This window comes from Scyliorhinus torazame, chromosome 6, assembly GCF_047496885.1.
Source record: "Scyliorhinus torazame isolate Kashiwa2021f chromosome 6, sScyTor2.1, whole genome shotgun sequence".
Lineage (NCBI taxonomy): Eukaryota > Metazoa > Chordata > Chondrichthyes > Carcharhiniformes > Scyliorhinidae > Scyliorhinus > Scyliorhinus torazame.
This window is the reverse complement of record NC_092712.1, coordinates 112,662,793-112,681,490: the sequence shown is the minus strand read 5'-3', so window position 1 is coordinate 112,681,490 and position 18,698 is coordinate 112,662,793. Positions and strand designations below refer to the sequence as shown.

The 18,698-nt window shown below is 50.6% G+C and overlaps 1 protein-coding gene across 5 annotated transcripts in view; it reads right to left on the bottom strand.

The window, feature by feature from the left end:
* The window catches only part of cdk14 (cyclin dependent kinase 14), a 935,572-nt gene that overhangs the window by 108,583 nt on the left and 808,291 nt on the right, over positions 1 to 18,698 (bottom strand). Inside the window, exon 15 of one of the 5 annotated variants that reach the window (XM_072508685.1) lies at positions 1,427 to 1,722. The exons of the other annotated variants lie outside the window; for them this stretch is intronic. The gene's annotated coding sequence lies outside the window, so the exon portion shown is untranslated. Of the gene's footprint in view, positions 1 to 1,426; positions 1,723 to 18,698 lie in introns of those variants that run through there. 5 annotated transcript variants of the gene reach the window in all.

The following is an 18,698-nucleotide window of genomic DNA, read 5'->3' as shown; positions in this document are numbered from 1 at the left end:
ACATCGCTCTCCACTACTAATCAAATGGTTTATCAAATTCCGTCGATAGCAGCACAGCAAACCTCTTCGCTGTTATTGGAATGGTCGCAGTCACAGGAGCAGTCTCTTCCATTTTCTCTGCACAGGAGCCACACAAAAGCCTCAATTTCCGTCTGCAGGCTTCTTGCCCCCACTCATTGCGAGAGGTTGAGTACAGAAGCAGAAATGTGATGCTGCAATTATACAGGGCCTTGGTGAGGCCATACCTAGAATATTGTGTGCTGTTTCGGTCTCCTCTTCTGAGGATGTACTTGCTCTCGTGGGAGTGCAGCGAAGTTTTACCAGACTGATTCCAGGGATGGAGAGACTGTCATGTGAAGAGAGATTGTTCTCGCTGAAGTTCAGAAGAATGAGGGGGGATCTCATAGAGACTTATAAAATTATAACATGACTAGACAGGCTAGATGCAGGGAAGATGTTCCCAATGATGGGTGTGTCCAGAACCAGGGGTCAGAGTCTGATGATTCAGAATAAACCATTTCGGACAGACATAAGGAGACATTTCTTCACACACAGAGTGGTGAGCCTGTGGAATTCATTGCCACAGGAAGTAGTTGATGCTAAAACTTTGAATATATTCAAGAGACGGCTGGATATAACACTTGGGGCGAATGGGATCAAAGGCTATGGGGAGAAAGCAGGATTAGACTATTGAGTTGGATGATCAGCCATGATCGTGATGAATGGTGGAGCAGGCTTGAAGGGCCAAATGGCCTCCTCCTGCTCTTAATCTTCTAGGTATCTATGTATCCTTTCTTGGCATCTTTCTGATGCAGGCAGTTTGTTTCTACAAGTAGATAGGTTTCTTCCCCGATAGGAAATACCCCAGAAATCGGGCAAGAAGGGCCAAAAAACAAGTACCCTGGCGGGAGCTAACTTTTGCACAACGTCTCTCTATAGCCGCCACCAGAGGTTCCCCAAACGTTAATATATGTTTACTGGACTAATGATCTAGAGACCACTACAACAGCTGGAATGAAAAAGGCTAGCACTGTATCAGTAATGGTGGCCTTGAAGATATAGGATTGTTGTAAAAACCAATCCTTCCCCCTTAGGGAAGGAAATCTACTGCCCTTAATGCTTTGTATGTGATTCCAGACCCACAGCAATGTGATTGATCCTTAACTGCCGTCTGAAATGGTTCAGCAAGTCAAGAAGGTGGCTCACCACCAGTTTCTCGAGGGCAATTTGAGATGGAGAATATATGTCAGTCTTGTCACAATGCCCACATTCTGTGAATGAATGAAAAATGTTTGCGAATGAATAATATTGCTCTGCAAATTCCACTTGAATGTACAAATAATGCCCGCTCATGAACCTTTTTCCTTATGAGTCAGATTTAAACAGGAGATGTGACAGTACATCTGATAAACAAATAATACAACGCTTAGACATCTGAGGGTGTTTTTAATGTTCTAAGAATGGAGTAACTTTGACTTGGTGAGTGTAAAATGAGCGACTGAAAGAAGGACATAAAATATCCCTGACCGACATCCCTGTCACTTCCTTCAACATGCATCTTCAAAATCCTGTTCCTCATTTATAAATCCTTCTGTAGTCTCACCTAAGGGTATGGTAGTTCAGTGATTATACTATTGGATGAATAATTCAGTGGTCTGCACTAATAATCCAGAGAATTCCACGATATGGCGGTTTGATAATTTGAATTCAGTTTTTAAAAATCTGCAAACAAAAAAGATTGGTTTCAGTAAGTGTGACCAATGAAGCTGCCGGGTTGTCATAAAATCACAACTGGTTCAATAGGCCAAATGACCTCCCTCTGTGTCATATTGACTCCATGGCTCACTGACATTCTTCAGGGAAGGAAACCTGCTTGGTCAGGTCTATATGAGACTGCAGTCTCGCATCAACATGGCCAATTCTTAACTACCCTCTCTCTGAAGGCCTCACAATTCATACAATTGTATCAAACCAAGGCATGTACAGATGACAATTAATTAAATGGTTCTGGTGACCTCCCCATCCTGAAAATGTATTTTTTTTTTAAATCCCTTTACTTCTGCAGCTGCTCTGTCCTTTACATCTGCTCACACTAACCATTCTGCATCCCTCTTTGCTCCTCCTCTCCGTGCCCATTGGCTGAGCTATTGGCCACCGCATACATCCTGGAACTGTAGAAACTAGATTCAGCCACCTAACTGCATCTTTTCCCACCTTTAAAAGCCAGGTTAAAGTGATCCTCTGTCAGCTCCCCAGTTAAACGAAAAGGAAGAATGTGCAGGGTTACGGTGAGAAGACAGCACCGTTAGGGGAGGCTTGGTGGCACAGTGGTTAGCACTGCTGCCTCACAGCACCAGGGACCTGGGTTCGATTCCGACCTCAGGCGACTGCCTGTGTGGAGTTTGCACAATCCTCCCGTGTCTGTGTGGGTTTCCTCCAGGTGCTCCGGTTTCCCCCCACAGTCCAAAGATGTGCAGGTTAGGGGGATTCGATGTGCTAAATTGTCCCTAGGTAGGGCTGCAGGGATTGGGTGGGGGATTAGGCTTCGGTTAGGATGCTCTTTCAGAGGGTTGGTGCAGGCTAGATGGGGCCAAATGATGGATTCTATCAGTGCTGTAACAATTCTGAGATTCTGTGAATTATTTCAATTACCCCAAATTGTAAATCACCCGTGGACATTTTGCTATATTACAAGTACTACAAAAATCAGGTCTGGCATCATCTTTGGAGAAAGAAACAAAGTTAAACTGTGTCCCAGACACTAATGTTAAAGTGTTCTATTCCTGGCTACCAATATCTTTTGCACAAAATAGAACAGGCTTTCAGCAGTCAATTAACTAATTATTTAGATATATCTTATTGTAACACTGCATAGGTATGGGATGACCTAATTTCCAATTAAAAAGTCATTCCACACTCCAAAAAGAACCATGTGCTATAAAGCCCAGCTAACCTTTATTACCTCCCTGAGGAGTTATTTTCATGTGTTACTAGCTCTTACTTTCAGCTATTAACCACGCACAGCATCACTTAAGAAACAAAATGTAAATGTTGCCAAAGTCCCAAAGACCCTTTAAGAGCTGGCCGATGGTGAATTAACTGGGGGGGGGGGTCATCACGCCTCAGTCAAGGAGCAAGATTAAAAAGGCAGCACTCCATGAATAACCTCAGCCAGTACAGGAATTGAACCCATGCTGTTGGCACTGCTCCACATCACGAGCTAACTGTCTAGCCAACGGAGTCAACCGACCCATGCATAAGAAAATACCAAACCAGTACCGATGATACAGTCCATCTTGACATTTCCAAAAAGTGAACACCCTCAAACTTGCATTCACTCAGACATTAATTCTCCCATAAGTTATTAATTGTTTGTCTAGAGCCCACTGCAATCTTTAATAAACCATTGTACCCAGTATACCCATACATCTTATTTCTTCAAGAGCTTTATTCCACATTCTCAGGTCCTAAAGTTTATGGCATTCTCAAACATGTTATCTGGGTTCAACTTATTTGGTCCCTTAAGATGCTTATATTTCTCCTGTGAGATATAGCTCAGGTGCCGTACAAATGCAGTAATCATACAGTTGTTCCTTTCTGCACTGCCTCCAATATATGGATCTTCGTCTCTCAAAGGGTCATGAACCTATGGAATTTACTACCCCGGAGTGCGGTGGGTGCTGGGACATGGAGTAAATTTAAGGAGGATATAGACAGATTTTTAATTGGTAATGGGTTGAAGAGTTATGGAGAAAGGGCAGGAAAGTGGAGAGGAGATCAGCCATGATTGTATTGAATGACAGAGCAGGCTCGTGGGGCTTAATTGCCTAATCGTGCTGCTAGTACTCATGTTCTTGTTTTAGTCCAGTACACAGAACTTCAGATATGTTGACCACCAGCACCTTCTGCAAACCATCACGCCTGGGAACGTGATCCATTTTCCAGCTTGCTCCACTTACTGCAGCCACACACTGAATTAACTATCCACCGATACTTCCAAATCCCTCTTTTGGGTTTGAATACCGCAGCTTAGAACCATTGATTCTATATTCAGGATTAGAATTATAAAACTCAGGAGAAGAGTAGGTTGCATTTGTCTGTATTAGATACGATTTACCATGCATCAATTGATCTCCTCTGTCATTGGCCAGGATATTCCGGTCCCGTTGTGGTAAATTCGGCAGCCTGGCCAAAAGTCATAGAATCATAGAATCCCTACAGCGCAGGAGGCGGCCATTCAGCTGATCGAGTCTGCAGCGACCCTTCGAATGTCCACCCCCGCCCTATCTTCATAACCTTGTAACCTAACCTGCACATTCCTGGACACTAAGAGCCAATTTAGCATTGCCAATCCACCTAACCTGCACATCTTTGGATTATGGGAGGAAACCGGAGCACCTGGGAGAATGTGCAAACTCCACACAGACAGTGACCCGAGGCTGTAACTGACCCCAGGTCCCTGGCGCTGTGAAGCAGCAGTGCTAACCACTGTGCCACCATGCCGCCCCAAAGTCCATTGACTTCCAGCGAGACCGGGTGACCCGTCGTGGGCGAGGCCAGAAAACCCAAACCCATAGTTCTTATCCACCCACGCTCCTTAGTCTTGCTTTACATCATTTTGTGTTGGTTAATCTTGGCTCTGTATTCGGAACTGCTGAGTCCACTCCTGCTAAGGACCTTTAACGAGGGGAGCCCTCCTCCCAACAATGTCACAGGCCTCGCTCTCAGTCATTCTCAAACAGGAGAAAGATCCGCTACAATGTGGGTCCTACAGGCCAATATCGCTTTTGAAAGTAGATGCCAAATTCCTGGCCAAGATTTTGGCCACTAGAATAAAGGACTGTGTCCCAGGGATGATAGGGGAGGATCAGACAGGCTTCGTTAAGGGCAGGCAACTGAACACCAATGTACGGAGGCTCCTAAACATTATTATGATGTCCTCAGAAGGAGGGGAGGCAGAAGTAGTGGCTGCGATGGATGCAGAGAAAGCCTTTGACCGGGTGGAATGGGAGTACCTGTGGGAAACGCTAAGAAGGTTTGGATTCGGTGAGGTATTTATAGGGTGGGACAAACTACTTTATCAGGCCCCCGTAGCAAGTGTATGCACGAACCGGGTGAGGTCGGAGTATTTTAGGCTTCACCGAGGGACGAGGCAGGGGTGCCCCCTCTCCCCGTTAATATTTGCCCTTGCAATAGAGCCGTTGGCCATTGCGCTGAGGGCTTCAAAGAACTGGCAGGGGTTGGTTCGGGGGGGGGGGGGGGGGGGGTGAAGAGGAGCATCGGGTCTCACTCTACGCGGATGATCTGCTCTTGTATATTTCAGACCCACTAGAGGGGATGGGGGAGGTCATGCAGATTCTGAGGGACTTCGGTAACTTTTCGGGGTACAAATTAAACGAAGGGTATTGGGGAGGGGTCGACGTGGGAGCGGTTCAAGGCGGCGTCATGCAAAGGCACCAGCTTAGGGGCACTCGTAATGGCACCTCTGCCATTCCCGCCGGCGCGCTACTCCTCATGTCCGGTGGTGGTGGCGGCACTAAGGATCTGGGCTCAGTGAAGAAGGCACAGGGAGGTGGAAGGAGCCTCTGTGTGGTCCCCGAAAAGCAACAATCACAGATTTGTTCCAGGCAAGATAGACGGAGGGTTTCAAAGCTGGCATAGGGCAGGTATTAAAAGGATGGGGGACCTGTTCATAGACGGGACTTTTCCCACTTGAAGGCACTGGAGGAGAAATGTAATCTGCCCCTGGAAATGTCTTTAGATACCTTAAGGTACGCGCCTTTCTAAAATAACAGGTGGTGGCATTTCTGTTGCTACCCCCACTTAGGATACAGGATAGGGTGGTCTCTGGCACCTGGGTAGGAGAGGGGAAGGTGTCGGAAATCTACAAGAACTACAGGAGGCGGAGGAAGCCCCAGTGGTGGAACCTAAGGGCAAGTGGGAGGGGGAGCTAGGTGGGAAGCTGGATGCGGGCCTGTGGGCTGATGCCCTAAGCAGGGTTAATTCCTCTTCATCATGTGCCAGGTGGTCCATCGGGCACACATGGCGGCAGCGAGAATGAGCAAGTACTTTGGGGTTGAGGATAGATGTGCGAGATGTGCGGGAAAAGCCCAGCGAACCATGTCCATATGTTCTGGGCATGTCCGGCTCTCAAAGGATTCTGGCAGGGATTCGCTAAGGCAATGTCCAAGATCCTAAACACGCGGATGATGCCGAGTCCAGAGATAGCGATCATTGGTGTGTCAGACGATCCGGGAGTTCAGGAAGCGAAAGAGGCCGAGGTCTTGGCCTTTGCCTCCCTGGTAGCCCGGAGACGGATCCTTTTAATGTGGAGAGACTCGAAACCCCCGAGTGTAGAGACCTGGGTTGGTGACATGGCTGGGTTTCTCAGTCTTGAGAAAATAAAGTTTGCCTTGAGAGGGTCCATGATGGGGTTCTCTCGGAGGTGGCAGCCGTTCCCCGACTTTCCAGGAGAGCATTAAAATGTCTGTCAGCAGCAGCAGCAACCCAGGGGTGGGGGGGGGGGGGGGGATGTTTACTTGCTGCATATTCTTTTTTTTAAATATAATGTTAATGTTCACCTTGTTTTGTTAAATGTTGTTGATGGTTATGTAAAAATGTTGTTTCGATAAAAACCGGAATAAAAATAATTTAAAAAAAAAATCTTGGCCCTACCAATGGTTTCTATGAAAAAAGTGCCATTCATTCAGAGATGTCGTCATATATGCTTCTTCTCTCTTCTCCATATTACAGCAGAAGTCACGTCAAGCATACCAAGAACATAATTAACTACAGTAATATGCATCTTTCATTTTAACCGATGACATTATCAAAAAACGACAAACGCCTTAGCACCAATTAGTTTCACAATCCTATTTCCATTTACAGTGCACTAACTTTTCAAAAAGAGACAAAAAATAAGGACATGTATTTAATGAGGCATCATTGGTGAAGCAACTTCAAAGCATGATTAGAGAAGTATTAAGATTTACCAAAGATAATAAAATTGGTGTTGGTTGAATGGTTTGACTAAAGTCCCTATCTTTTTGGAAAACTGTGTGCTATTATTGGACTGCTTCCACATACCTTCCATTCTGAGAGCCACCCTAGATCGCAACACAGCCCTGCAACAGTTGCAGAAACTGCTCTCAAATACCTAACTTTATTAAGTCAAAGGTTCTCTGAAAGTTACACTAAACATGTAATTGTTGCAAATAGAGACTATTTACAATGTATCGAACAATTTCTTTTTTTTTGAAAATATATTTATTAAAGTTTTTTGACAAAACAAAACAATTTTTTCCCCTTACAAACAATGAACCCCCCCTCCCCCCCGTAACAAAATAACTCAAAATCGCCCTGAGCAAGATATATACATGGTAAGATGAAATATTTACAGAGCTTTATACACTAGCTCTTGCCCGTTCGTGCCAGTTTCCCCCACCCTCCATGTTATCCCCCGCTCGTCCATCCCCTCAATCTCTCGTTCCTCCCTCCCGTTCCCCCCTCCCATTCCCCCCTCCCATACACCCGAGGGACCTTGCCCTCCCCGACCCATACACCCGAGATCACCCTGTCTTGAATTTCCTGTGTCGGGAGCAGCGGGAATTCCCTGACCTGTCGCCTCACAAAAGCCCTCACCTGCATATATCTGAATGCATTTCCCGAGGGTAGCTCAAACTTCTCCTCCAGTGCCCCTAGGCTCGCAAATGTCCCATCGATGAACAGGTCCCCCATTCTTCTAATCCCCGCCTGGTGCCAGCCCTGGAACCCCCCGTCCATCTTCCCCGGGACAAACCGGTGGTTACCCCTGATCGGGGACCACACCGAGGCTTCCACTGCACCCCTATGCCGTCTCCACTGGCCCCAGATCCTTAACGTTGCCGCCACCACCGGGCTCGTGGTGTACTTTGATGGCAAGAGCGGCAACGGCGCCGTCACCAGCGCCCCCAAGCTCGTTCCTTTGCAGGACGCCATCTCCATCCTCTTCCATGCCGCCCCTCCCCCTCCATAACCCACTTACGGATCATCGCCACGTTTGCTGCCCAGTAGTAGCTCCCTAGGTTTGGCAGCGCCAGCCCTCCTCGGTCCCTACTGCGCTCCAAGTACCCTCTCCTTACCCTCGGGGTTCTGTTCGCCCACACAAACCCCATAATATTCCTACCTACTCTCTTGAAAAAGCCTTTGGTGATCACGATGGAGAGGCACTGGAACACAAACAAAAACCTCGGAAGGACCACCATTTTTACCGACTGCACTCTACCCGCCAACGAGAGCGGCAACATGTCCCATCTATTGAAGTCCACCTCCATTTGGTCCACTCTCAGATTCAGTTTGTGTAGGGCCCCCCAGCTCCTGGCTATCTGGATCCCTAGATACCGAACCCCCCCCCCCTCCCCCGCCCTCCTCAGCGGTAGGTCCCCTATCCCTCTTGCTTGGTCCCCTGCCTGTAGTACAAAAAGCTCGCTCTTCCCTACATTGAGCTTATAGCCAGAGAACTCCCCAAACTCCCTCAAAGTCTGCATGACCTCCATCATCCCCTCCATTGGGTCCGCCACATACAGCAGCAGGTCGTCCGCGTATAGCGACACCCGATGCTCTTCCCCCCCCCGCGGACCAACCCCCTCCATTTATTAGACTCCCTCAGTGATATGGCCAAGGGTTCGATCGCCAATGCAAACAACAGGGGGGACAAAGGGCACTCCTGCCTCGTTCCTCGGTACAGCCGAAAGTACTCCGACCTCCGCCGGTTCGTCACCACACTCGCCACTGGGGCGCTGTAGAGGAGCTTAGCCCAGTGAATAAACCCTCCCCCGAACCCAAACCTACGCAACACCTCCCAGAGGTACTCCCACTCAACTCGGTCAAAGGCCCTTTCCGCGTCCATGGCTGCCACTATCTCCGCCTCTCCCTCCTCCGATGGCATCATTATCACGTTTAAGAGCCGCCGCACATTCGTATTTAATTGCCTGCCCTTTACAAATCCCGTCTGGTCCTCATGTATCACCCCCGGGACACAGTCCTCAATCCTCGTGGCCAGCACTTTTGCCAATAGTTTAGCGTCCACATTTAGGAGCAAAATCGGCCTGTACAATCCACATTGCAGTGGGTCCTTGTCTCGCTTCAGGATCAAGGAAATTGTCGCCTCCGACATTGTCGGGGGCAGGGACCCCTCCTCTCTTGCCTCGTTAAAGGTTCTCACTAGTAACGGGGCGAACAGGTCCGCATACTTTCTATAAAACTCCACCGGGAACCCGTCCGGCCCCGGGGCCTTCCCCGCCTGCATGCTCCCCAAACCCTTACTCAGCTCCTCCAACCCGATTGGTGCCCCCAAACCAGCCACCTCTTGGTCCTCCACCCTCGGGAACCGCAGATGGTCCAGGAATCTTCCCATCCCCTCTTCTCCCCCTGGGGGCTGGGATCTGTACAGCTCTTCGTAGAAGGCCTTAAATACCTTATTTATTTCCGTTACACTCTGGACCATAGCTCCCCCACCATCTTTGACTCCCCCTATTTCCCTCTCTGCCGCCCTCTTACGGAGCTGGTGTGCCAGCATCCGACTGGCCTTTTCCCCGTGCTCGTAGGTCGCCCCCTGCGCCTTCCTCCACTGTGCGTCCGCCTTCCCCGTGGTCAATAGGTCAAACTCCGTCTGGAGCCGTCGCCTTTCCCCAAGTAATCTTTCCTCCGGGGCCTCTGCATATCTCCTGTCCACTCACAAAATCTTCCCCACTAACCTCTCCCTTTCCATGCCCTCTGTCTTCTCCCTATGGGCCCTGATGGAGATTAGCTCTCCCCTGATCACCACCTTCAACGCCTCCCATACCACCCCCACTCGCACCTCCCCGTTGTCGTTGGCCTCCAAGTACCTTTCAATACACCCCTTTACCTTACCACACACCACCTCGTCCACCAGCAGTCCCACATCCAGCCGCCACAACGGGCGTTGGTCCCTCTCCTCTCCCAGCCCCACTTCCACCCAGTGCGGGGCATGGTCCAAAACGGCTATGGCCGAATACTCCGTCCCCTCCACCCTCGAGATGAGCGCCCTGCCCAGCACAAAGAAGTCTATCCGGGAGTATGCCTTGTGCACGTGGGAGAAGAAAGAAAATTCCCTGGTCTTGCGAACCTCCATGGGTCCACTCCCCCCATCTGGTCCATAAACCCCCTGAGCACACTGGCCGCCGCCGGCCTCTTTCCCGTCCTTGATCTGGGGCGGTCTAGTGCTGGGTCCAGCACTGTGTTGAAGTCCCCTCCCATTATCAGTCTTCCTACCTCCAGGTCCGGAATGCGCCCCAACATGCGCTTCATAAATCCAGCATCATCCCAATTCGGGGCGTATACATTTACCAACACCACCCACGTCCCTTGCAACCTACCACTCACCATCACGTATCTCCCTCCATTGTCCGCTACGATAGTCTTGGCCTCAAATGACACATGTTTTCCCACCAGAATTGCCACCCCTCTGTTTTTCGCGTCCAGTCCCGAGTGAAATGCCTGTCCTACCCATCCCCTTCTTAACCTAACCTGGTCCGCCACCTTCAGGTGTGTCTCTTGGAGCATAGCCACGTCTACCTTCAGTCCCTTCAAGTGCGCGAACACTCGAGCCCTCTTCACCGGTCCGTTCAGGCCCCTCACGTTCCACGCTATCAGCCGGATTGGAGGGGCTCTCACACCACACCACACCACCACCACCACCACAGCCCCCCCCCCCCCCCCCCCCCCCCGCCGGCTAGCCATCTCCTTTTCTGGACAGTCCCGTGTCCGCGTCTCCCTCACCTCCGTCCCAGCCACCTCTTCTGCGTCCCATTCCCTTTCGGCCAGTGCAGCAGCAACCCTGTTTCCCCCCCTCCCCCCCTTCCCTCCCCCCCCCCGCTAGACCCGTCTAGCTTTTTTGCTCCCCCCATATCACTCCCGTAAATCAGCTGATGCCTGCTGACCCCGGCTTCCCCGCCATCCCTTTGACCCCCCCGTGTGGGAATCTCCCCATCAGTAGATGTTCCTACGCTCCCCCTCCCATCTTTCTATCCTCGTGCGGGAGAAAAACCCCGCGCTTTCCAGAGCCTGCCCCGACCCCCCCGACGCAGCTTCTGTTGCGGCCTTGTCTCTCGTCCCCAGCCCATGTAACCTTCCCTGCGTGTGCTTACCCCCCTATATACAACCGCCATCATACTTCAACCCTCAAATACCCCCCACCCTCGCAAACCCTCAATTAGAGTCCAACTTTTCAGTTAATATAAAGGTACACGCCTCTTCAGGCGTTTCGAAGTAGTGGTGTTGGCCGTTATATGTGACCCACAGTCGCGCTGGCTGCAACATTCCAAATTTCACCCCTTTCCGATGCAGCACCGCTTTGGCCCGGTTGAAACCCGCTCTCCGCTTAGCGACCGCCGTGCTCCAGTCCGGGTATATTCTAATCTCAGCCTTGTCCCACTTGCTGCTCCGCTCCTTCTTGGCCCATTTCAGGACCCTCTCTCTATCTGTGAACCGTTGAAATCTCACCACCATCGCCCTTGGCGGCTCGTTTGCCTTGGGCTTCCTCGCCAGCACCCGGTGCGCCCCTTCCAGCTCCAGCAACCCGGGGGGGGGCCTCCGCGCCCATCAGCGCCCCGATCATCGTGCCCGCATATGCCGCGGCGTCGGCCCCCTCCACTCCTTCTGGGAGACCCAGGATCCTCAAATTGTTTCTCCTCGACCAGGTCTTCGAGTCTTCCCGCCCACGTCTTGTGCAGCGCCTCGTGCCGCTCCACTTTCACCACCAGGCCCATGAGCTCGTCCTCATTCTCACTCACTTTGTCCTGGATCTCCTGGATCTTCACCTCGTGGGCTTTCTGGGTTGCACCAAGTCCTTCAATTAATGCCAGCATCGGCGCCACCAGCTCCTTGCGCAGCTCCTCGAAGCAGCGCTTAATGAATTCTTGCATCTCTTCTTTGCCCCCGGCCGCCGCCATTTTGTTTATTTTACCCTTCTTCTCCCGCTGCTCCAGTACCGTTTTTTGGCCGTTTCGCTGCGGGTCCGGTCCATACAGGTTAGTGGGGGACCTCTCTCCTCTCTTCCCCACGGATTGGCTGTGAAAAAAATCCCGTTGGGGCTCTTCTATCGAGCCCGAAAGTCCGTCTTCGCGGGAGCTGCCGATTCGTGCGGCTTAGCTCCGCATAGCCGCAACCGGAAGTCGTATCTAACAATTTCAACAAGTAGTTTAGTGAACCATGGGAGCAGACAAAATCGTATTTATCGACTGTCTACGTTGGCAGGAAATTCTGGTCCCATGCCGGCGCAAAAGTTTCCAGGCGACGAGAAGTGCAGTCACTGGGAAATCCCGTTGACAGTGGCAAGACTAGTAGATTCCCCTGGCGGACCGCCTCCCCCGCCGAAAAACACGCAACGGGGTGGTCAGTAAATCCCGCCCAAAATGTAGCTGAAGATAACTAATGTGAATAATTTGTGACATGACAGCATTCTTGAAGTTGCATAGATAGGCATCAATCGGTAAGACCCTTCTCCTCTTCACTTCCTGTGTTACAAGCTTCCAGGTTATGCAATAAATCAGGTTGAACATTTTTAAACATCCTATTTTATTGATTTAAAGGCCATTTTACTTAATTCTCCTTACCGGTCAAAAATGCCCTAACCACAACATGATATACTTCAGTTCAGGCGCGAAAGAATGAGAAAAGTATTTTTTTGCGAAGTATTTTGATTATGGGTGAAATCCTCTTTTAAACCAATTTGATGCTTCCAAAACATTTTAAAAATTATACTGTACTTTATGTCTCTCAAACATCTCAACAAAATTAACAAATAAAGATGATCGCAGAGACACAGACTGTCATTACGTAGCTGAATGCTGCAACCATATCATGTAAAAGATAAACAGCAGTATGAAAGATGATTACCATGTCTATTTTTAGTGTTGTTGGTTCAGAGAGGAAGGTTGAGCAAATCTCAAGAAGAAATCCTGCTCATTTTAAACGAGTGCCCTTGGATTTTTTAATGTCTACCCAAAAAATGTGCCACTCAGACAGGACCTTTATTTAGCATTCTTTTTGAACTTCAGGATCTTCAACAGTGCAGCCCCTTCTTTGATATTTCACTGCACTGTTAGCCCATATTACATGCTCACCTAGAGTGGGTCTCGAGTAAACATTCTGCTAATTCAGAGGCAGAACTGTTACCCACTGAGAAAAGCTGTTTGACACGGTTTTTAAATATTCATTGTCACGTCAGGCCCATTGGATAGTAAATTAAAATAAATAAATGCATTTGATGCAACTGAGGGGAAAATAACAACAATTAATATATATATTTTTAACAAAGTAGTTTTATTAAAGTTTTGCAGAATTTTTCATATTAAAACAGTAGTAACAATAACAAAACAAACTAGAGTGAACATTAACATAGTGCAAAAAGAGAATATAGGGGCTGTTTAGCACAGGGCTAAATTGCTGGCTTTGAAAGCAGACCAAGGCAGGCCAGCACGGTTCGATTCCCGTAACAGCCTCCCCGAACAGGCGCCGGAATATGGCGACTAGGGGCTTTTCACAGTAACTTCATTTGAAGCCTACTTGTGACAATAAGCAATTTTCATTTCATTTCATATACAAAAACAATTAAATGGACATTACCCCACGCGACTCAGTCTTCCCACACCATCCCAATGAAGCACTCCCCCCGCCCCACCCACCACCACCTCCCCCCTCCCCCCCCCCCCCCCCGCCCACCCCCAGCGGATTGCTGCTGCTGACATTTTAATTTTCCCCGAGCAAGTCGGCGAACGGCTGCCACCTCCGAGAGGACCCTAGCGTAGATCCTCTTAAGGCAAACTTTATTTTCTCGAGGCTGAGAAACCCAGCCATGTCGTTAACCCAAGTCTCTACATTCGGCGGCTTCGAGTCCCTCCACATTAATAAAATCCATCTCTGGGCTACTAGGGAGGCAAAGGCCAAGACGTCGGTCTCTTTCGCCCCCTGAACTCCCAGGTCTTCTGGCACTCCAAAGATCGCTATCTCTGGACTCGGCACCACCCGTGTGTTAAGCACCTTGGACATTGCCCTCGCGAACCCTTGCCAGAACTCTCTAAGCTCCGGGCATGCCCAAAACATGTGGACATGGTTTGCAGGGCTGCCCTTGCACCTCATACAACTGTGTTCTACCCCCAAAAAACTTGCTCATTCTCGCTGCCGTCATGTGTGCCCGGTGGACCACCTTAAATTGAATTAGACTGAGCCTGGCACATGATGAGGAGGAATTAACCCTGCCCAGGACCTCTGCCCACAGACCCGCTTCCAACTCCTCACCTAGCTCCTCCTCCCACTTGCCCATGAGCTCCTCCACCGGGGTTTCCTCCGCCTCCTGTAGTTCCTGGTAGATATCCGACACCTTCCCCTCCTCCACCCAGGTGCCGAGACCACTGTAGCGCACAAAGACTCCGAGAGACGAATAGAGTGAAGTCGATGAGGCTTTATTAAGCGTGACTGTTTCCCCCGCAGTTCAGTAGTAGACTACCTGCGGGGGAGGGCTCCAGGTACTTATACTCCGCCTTCAGGGCGGAGCTAGAGGTCAACGTCCAACCAGGACCCGGGATCTGTCAGCCAATGACATCATGGCTTCACAGTCCCACATGACCCCTAATGCATACCACCACAACCACCCTGTCCTGTATCCTCAGTGGTGGCAGCATCGGAAAGGCCACTACCTGTTTTTTTCAGGAAGGCTCGTACTTGCAGATATTTAAAGGCGTTTCCTGGCAGCAGATTAAATTTGTCCTCTAGCGCCTTCAAACCGGGAAAGCTTCCGTCTATGAACAGATCTCCCATCCTTCTGATGCCTGCCCTCTGCCAGCTCTGGAACCCACCATCCATCCATCCTACCCAGGGCAAACCTGTGGTTGTTACATATCGGGGTCCAGACCGACGCTCCCTCCACCTTCTTGTACCTATTCCACTGTCCCCAGATCCGCAGTGTCGCCACCACCACCGGACTTGTGGAGTAACGGGGTCGGCGACAACGGCAAAGGAGCCATTATCAAAGCTCCCAGACTAGTACCATTACACCCCCCCCTCCCCACCACCAATGGCCACTTCCTAATCATAGCTATATTGTCCACCCAGTAGTAGTTGCGGAAGTTCGGCAGCGCCAACCCCACACCCCCGGCTGTGCTCCAACAGCGATCTTCTTACTCCCGGGGTCTTATTCGGCACACAAAGCCCGAAATGATCCTACTCACCCGCTTAAAAAAGGCCTCAGAGATGAAGATGGGGAGGCACTGAAAGACAAACTAAAATCTGGGGAGGAGTCATTTTCACGGTCTGCACCCTCCCTGCCAGTGACAGCGGGAGCATGTCCCACCTTTTAAAGTCCCCTTCCATTTGCACCACCAACCGGGTCAGGTGGAGCCTGTGCAGGGCATCCCATTTCCTGGCCGCCTGTATACCCAGGTAACGAAAGCTTTTCTCTATCATCCTGAGCAGCAGCTCTTTCAGTCTCTCCTCCTGCCTCTTGGCCTGGATTACAAACAACTCGCTCTTTCCCATGTTCAGTTTGTACCCTGAAAAACTACCAAAATCCCTCAGGACCCGCAGAACCTCCCCCATCCCGTCCACAGGGTCCGAAATGTACAGGAGCAAATCATCTGCGTATAGCGAGAGTGAGACCCGATGTTCCACCCCCCCCCCCCCAAACCAGTCCCCGCCAGTTCCTCGAGGCTCTAAGCGCCATAGCTAGCGGCTCTATAGCTGGGGAAAATAGTAACGGGGAGAGAGGACACCCCTGCCTCGTTCCCCGGTGAAGGTCGAAGTACCCCGACCTCAGCCGGTTTGTACATACACTTGCTACAGGCGCCTGGTACAGCAATTTCACCCAGCCAATAAAGCCCTCACCAAACCCGAACCTCCCCAGCGTTTCCCACAGGTACTCCCACTCCACCCGGTCAAAGGCTTTCTCTGCATCCATCGCTGCTACCACTTCCGCCTCCCCTCCCTCTGAGGGCATCATAATAATATTCAAAAGTCTCCGGACATTGGTATTGAGTTGTCTGCCTTTAACAAACCCAGTCTGGTCTTCCTCTATCACCCCTGGGACACAATCTTCAATTTTTGTGGCCAGAATCTTAGCTAGCAATTTGGCATTCACGTTTAAAAGCAAAATCGGCCTGTGTGTTCCGGGTCCTTCCCTCGTTTAAGAATGAATGCGATCAAGGCCTGTGACATTATTGGGGGGAGGGTTCCTTTCTCTCTAGCCTCATTGAAGGTCCTCATCAGGAGTGGGCTCAATATTTCCGAAAATTTCTTACAGAATTCTGCCTGGTAACCGTCCGGCCCCGGGGCTTTCCCCGATTGCATGCGCTCTATACCCTTGACAATCTTCTCCAATTCAATCAGGGCACCCAGCCCCTCCACCAGGTCCTCTTCCACCTTTGGAAACCTCAACTGGTCCAAAAATTGCCTCATCCCTTCCGTTCCCATCGGGGGCTCCGACTCGTATAGTTTACTATAGAACTCCTTAAAGACTCCGTTCATCCCCCCTAGATCCAAGACCATGTTAACCTCCTTATTCTTTACTCCCCAGATTTCCCTGGCCGCCTCCCTCTTTTGCAGTTGGTGTGCCAGCATTCTACTCGCTTTCTCCCCGTACTCATAGACTGCCCCCCTTGTCTTCCTCAGCTGTGCTACCGCTTTCCCTGTGGTCAGCAGTTCAAACTCCGCCTGCAGACTCCGCTGCTCCCGCAGTAGCCCCGCCTCGGGGGCCTCCGCGTATCTCCTGTTCACACGGAATATCTCCTCCACCAGTCTCTCCCTCTCCGCTCTTTCTCTCTTTTCCCTTTGGGATTGAATTGAGATGAGCTCCCCTCTGACAACTGCCTTCAGAGCCTCCCTGCTACCTCACCCGTATCGTTTGTTTCCAGGTAATCCTGGATGTACCTGCTAATCCGCCCGCAAACCTCTTCGGCCGCCAGCAGCCCCACATCCAGTCTCCAGAGCGGATGCTGCCCTCTCTCCTCACTAAGCCGCAGGTCCACCCAATGCGGGGCATGGACCGAGACTGTGATTGCTGAGTATTCTATCCCCGCCACCTTTGGGATTAACGCCCTGCTCAAGACAAAAAAGTCGATGCGAGAATAAACCTTATGAACGTGGGAGAAAAAAAAGAGAACTCCTTCGCTCCCGGCTGCGTGAACCTCCAGGGATCCACCCCCCCCCCCCCCCATCTGCTCCCTAAAACCCTTCAGTTCCTTAGCCACTGCCGGTCGGTTCCCTGTCCTGGACTTCAACTGGCCCAGCTCAGGGTCAATGACTGTGTTAAAGTCTCCCCCCATGATCAGGTTGTGTGGCTCTAAGTCCGGGTTTTTGCCTAGTATGTGTCTCATAAATTCCACATCATCCCAATTCGGAGCATAGACGTCCACAAACACCACCCGGACCGCCTCCCACTTTCCACTCACCATTATATACCTGCCCTCCTTATTGGCCACAATTCTCCCAGCCTCGAATGCCACACCCTTACTGACCGGAATTGCTACACCCCTGGTCTTCAAATCCAGCCCTGAATGGAACACCTGGCCTACCCATTCCTTTCTCAATCTCGTATGATTTGCGAGCTTTAAATGTCTCACCTGAAGCATTGCTACGTCTGCCTTTAACCCCTTTAGATGCGCGAACACGCGTGCTCTTTTGACCGGCCCATTCAAACCCCTCACATTCCACGTGATCAGCCTGGACGGAGTGTAACCCCCACACGGACTAGCCATCGCCCTTTTTTGGCCAACCTCGAGCCACGTGCTTCGCTTCCTCCAGCGCCCCTACAGGGTGCCATTGTCCCCCACTCTCAATTGGTACCCTGAAATTGATACCTCCTCTGTCAGCAAAGCAGCATCCCCCTCCCCTCCCCGCCCCCCCCAAACAGCCCCATGACCCAAAACCCCCTGCCAAGCACCAGCTGTGCACTTGCTCACCCCCCACTACGCTCCCGAGAGTTAGCTGACCCATGCTGACCCCGGCAGCTCCCGCCCCTGGCGCCGATCAGACTGTCGCCTCATTGTCCGGACCCCCCTCCCCACATGAATAAACCAATTAAACTACCTCTCCAGCCCCAGTGAGTAAATAGTAATACGAAACAAAAAATAAACAGAAGACACTAACATTGCCCCATGAGGAGACACTTGTTGAACCAAGGCTCCAACTTCCCGAAAAATCGCACTGAGTACAGGGCCCCCTCCTCCCTCCGTATCTCAACTTTGCCAAAAACACTGCACCCTCCAGCCACCACCACGCCCCTTACACGCACCCAACATTGTATACAATCTTATATTAAAACGGTACCATGTTACCCAGCCCCACCGCCGCATTCCACCAAAGTTTAACTGTCCTTTAATTCGAGTCTAGCTTTTCTTGTTTGACGAATGACCACGCCTCATCCGGCGTCGCAAAATAGTGATGCCGTTCCTTGTACGTGACCCATAGCCTCGCTGCGTGTAGCATCCCAAATTTCACCCCCTTGCTGAACAGGGTCGCCTTCACCCAGTTGAATCCAGCACGCCTCTTGGCCAGCTCCGCACCCAGGTCCTGGTAGATGCGTATCACGCTGTTCTCCCACCTGCTGCTCTGTTCTTTTTTTGCCCACCGCAAGACAAGTTCCTTGTCCGAGAAGCGATGAAATCTCACCACCATGGCCCTCGGTGGTTCATTCGCCTTGGGCTTCC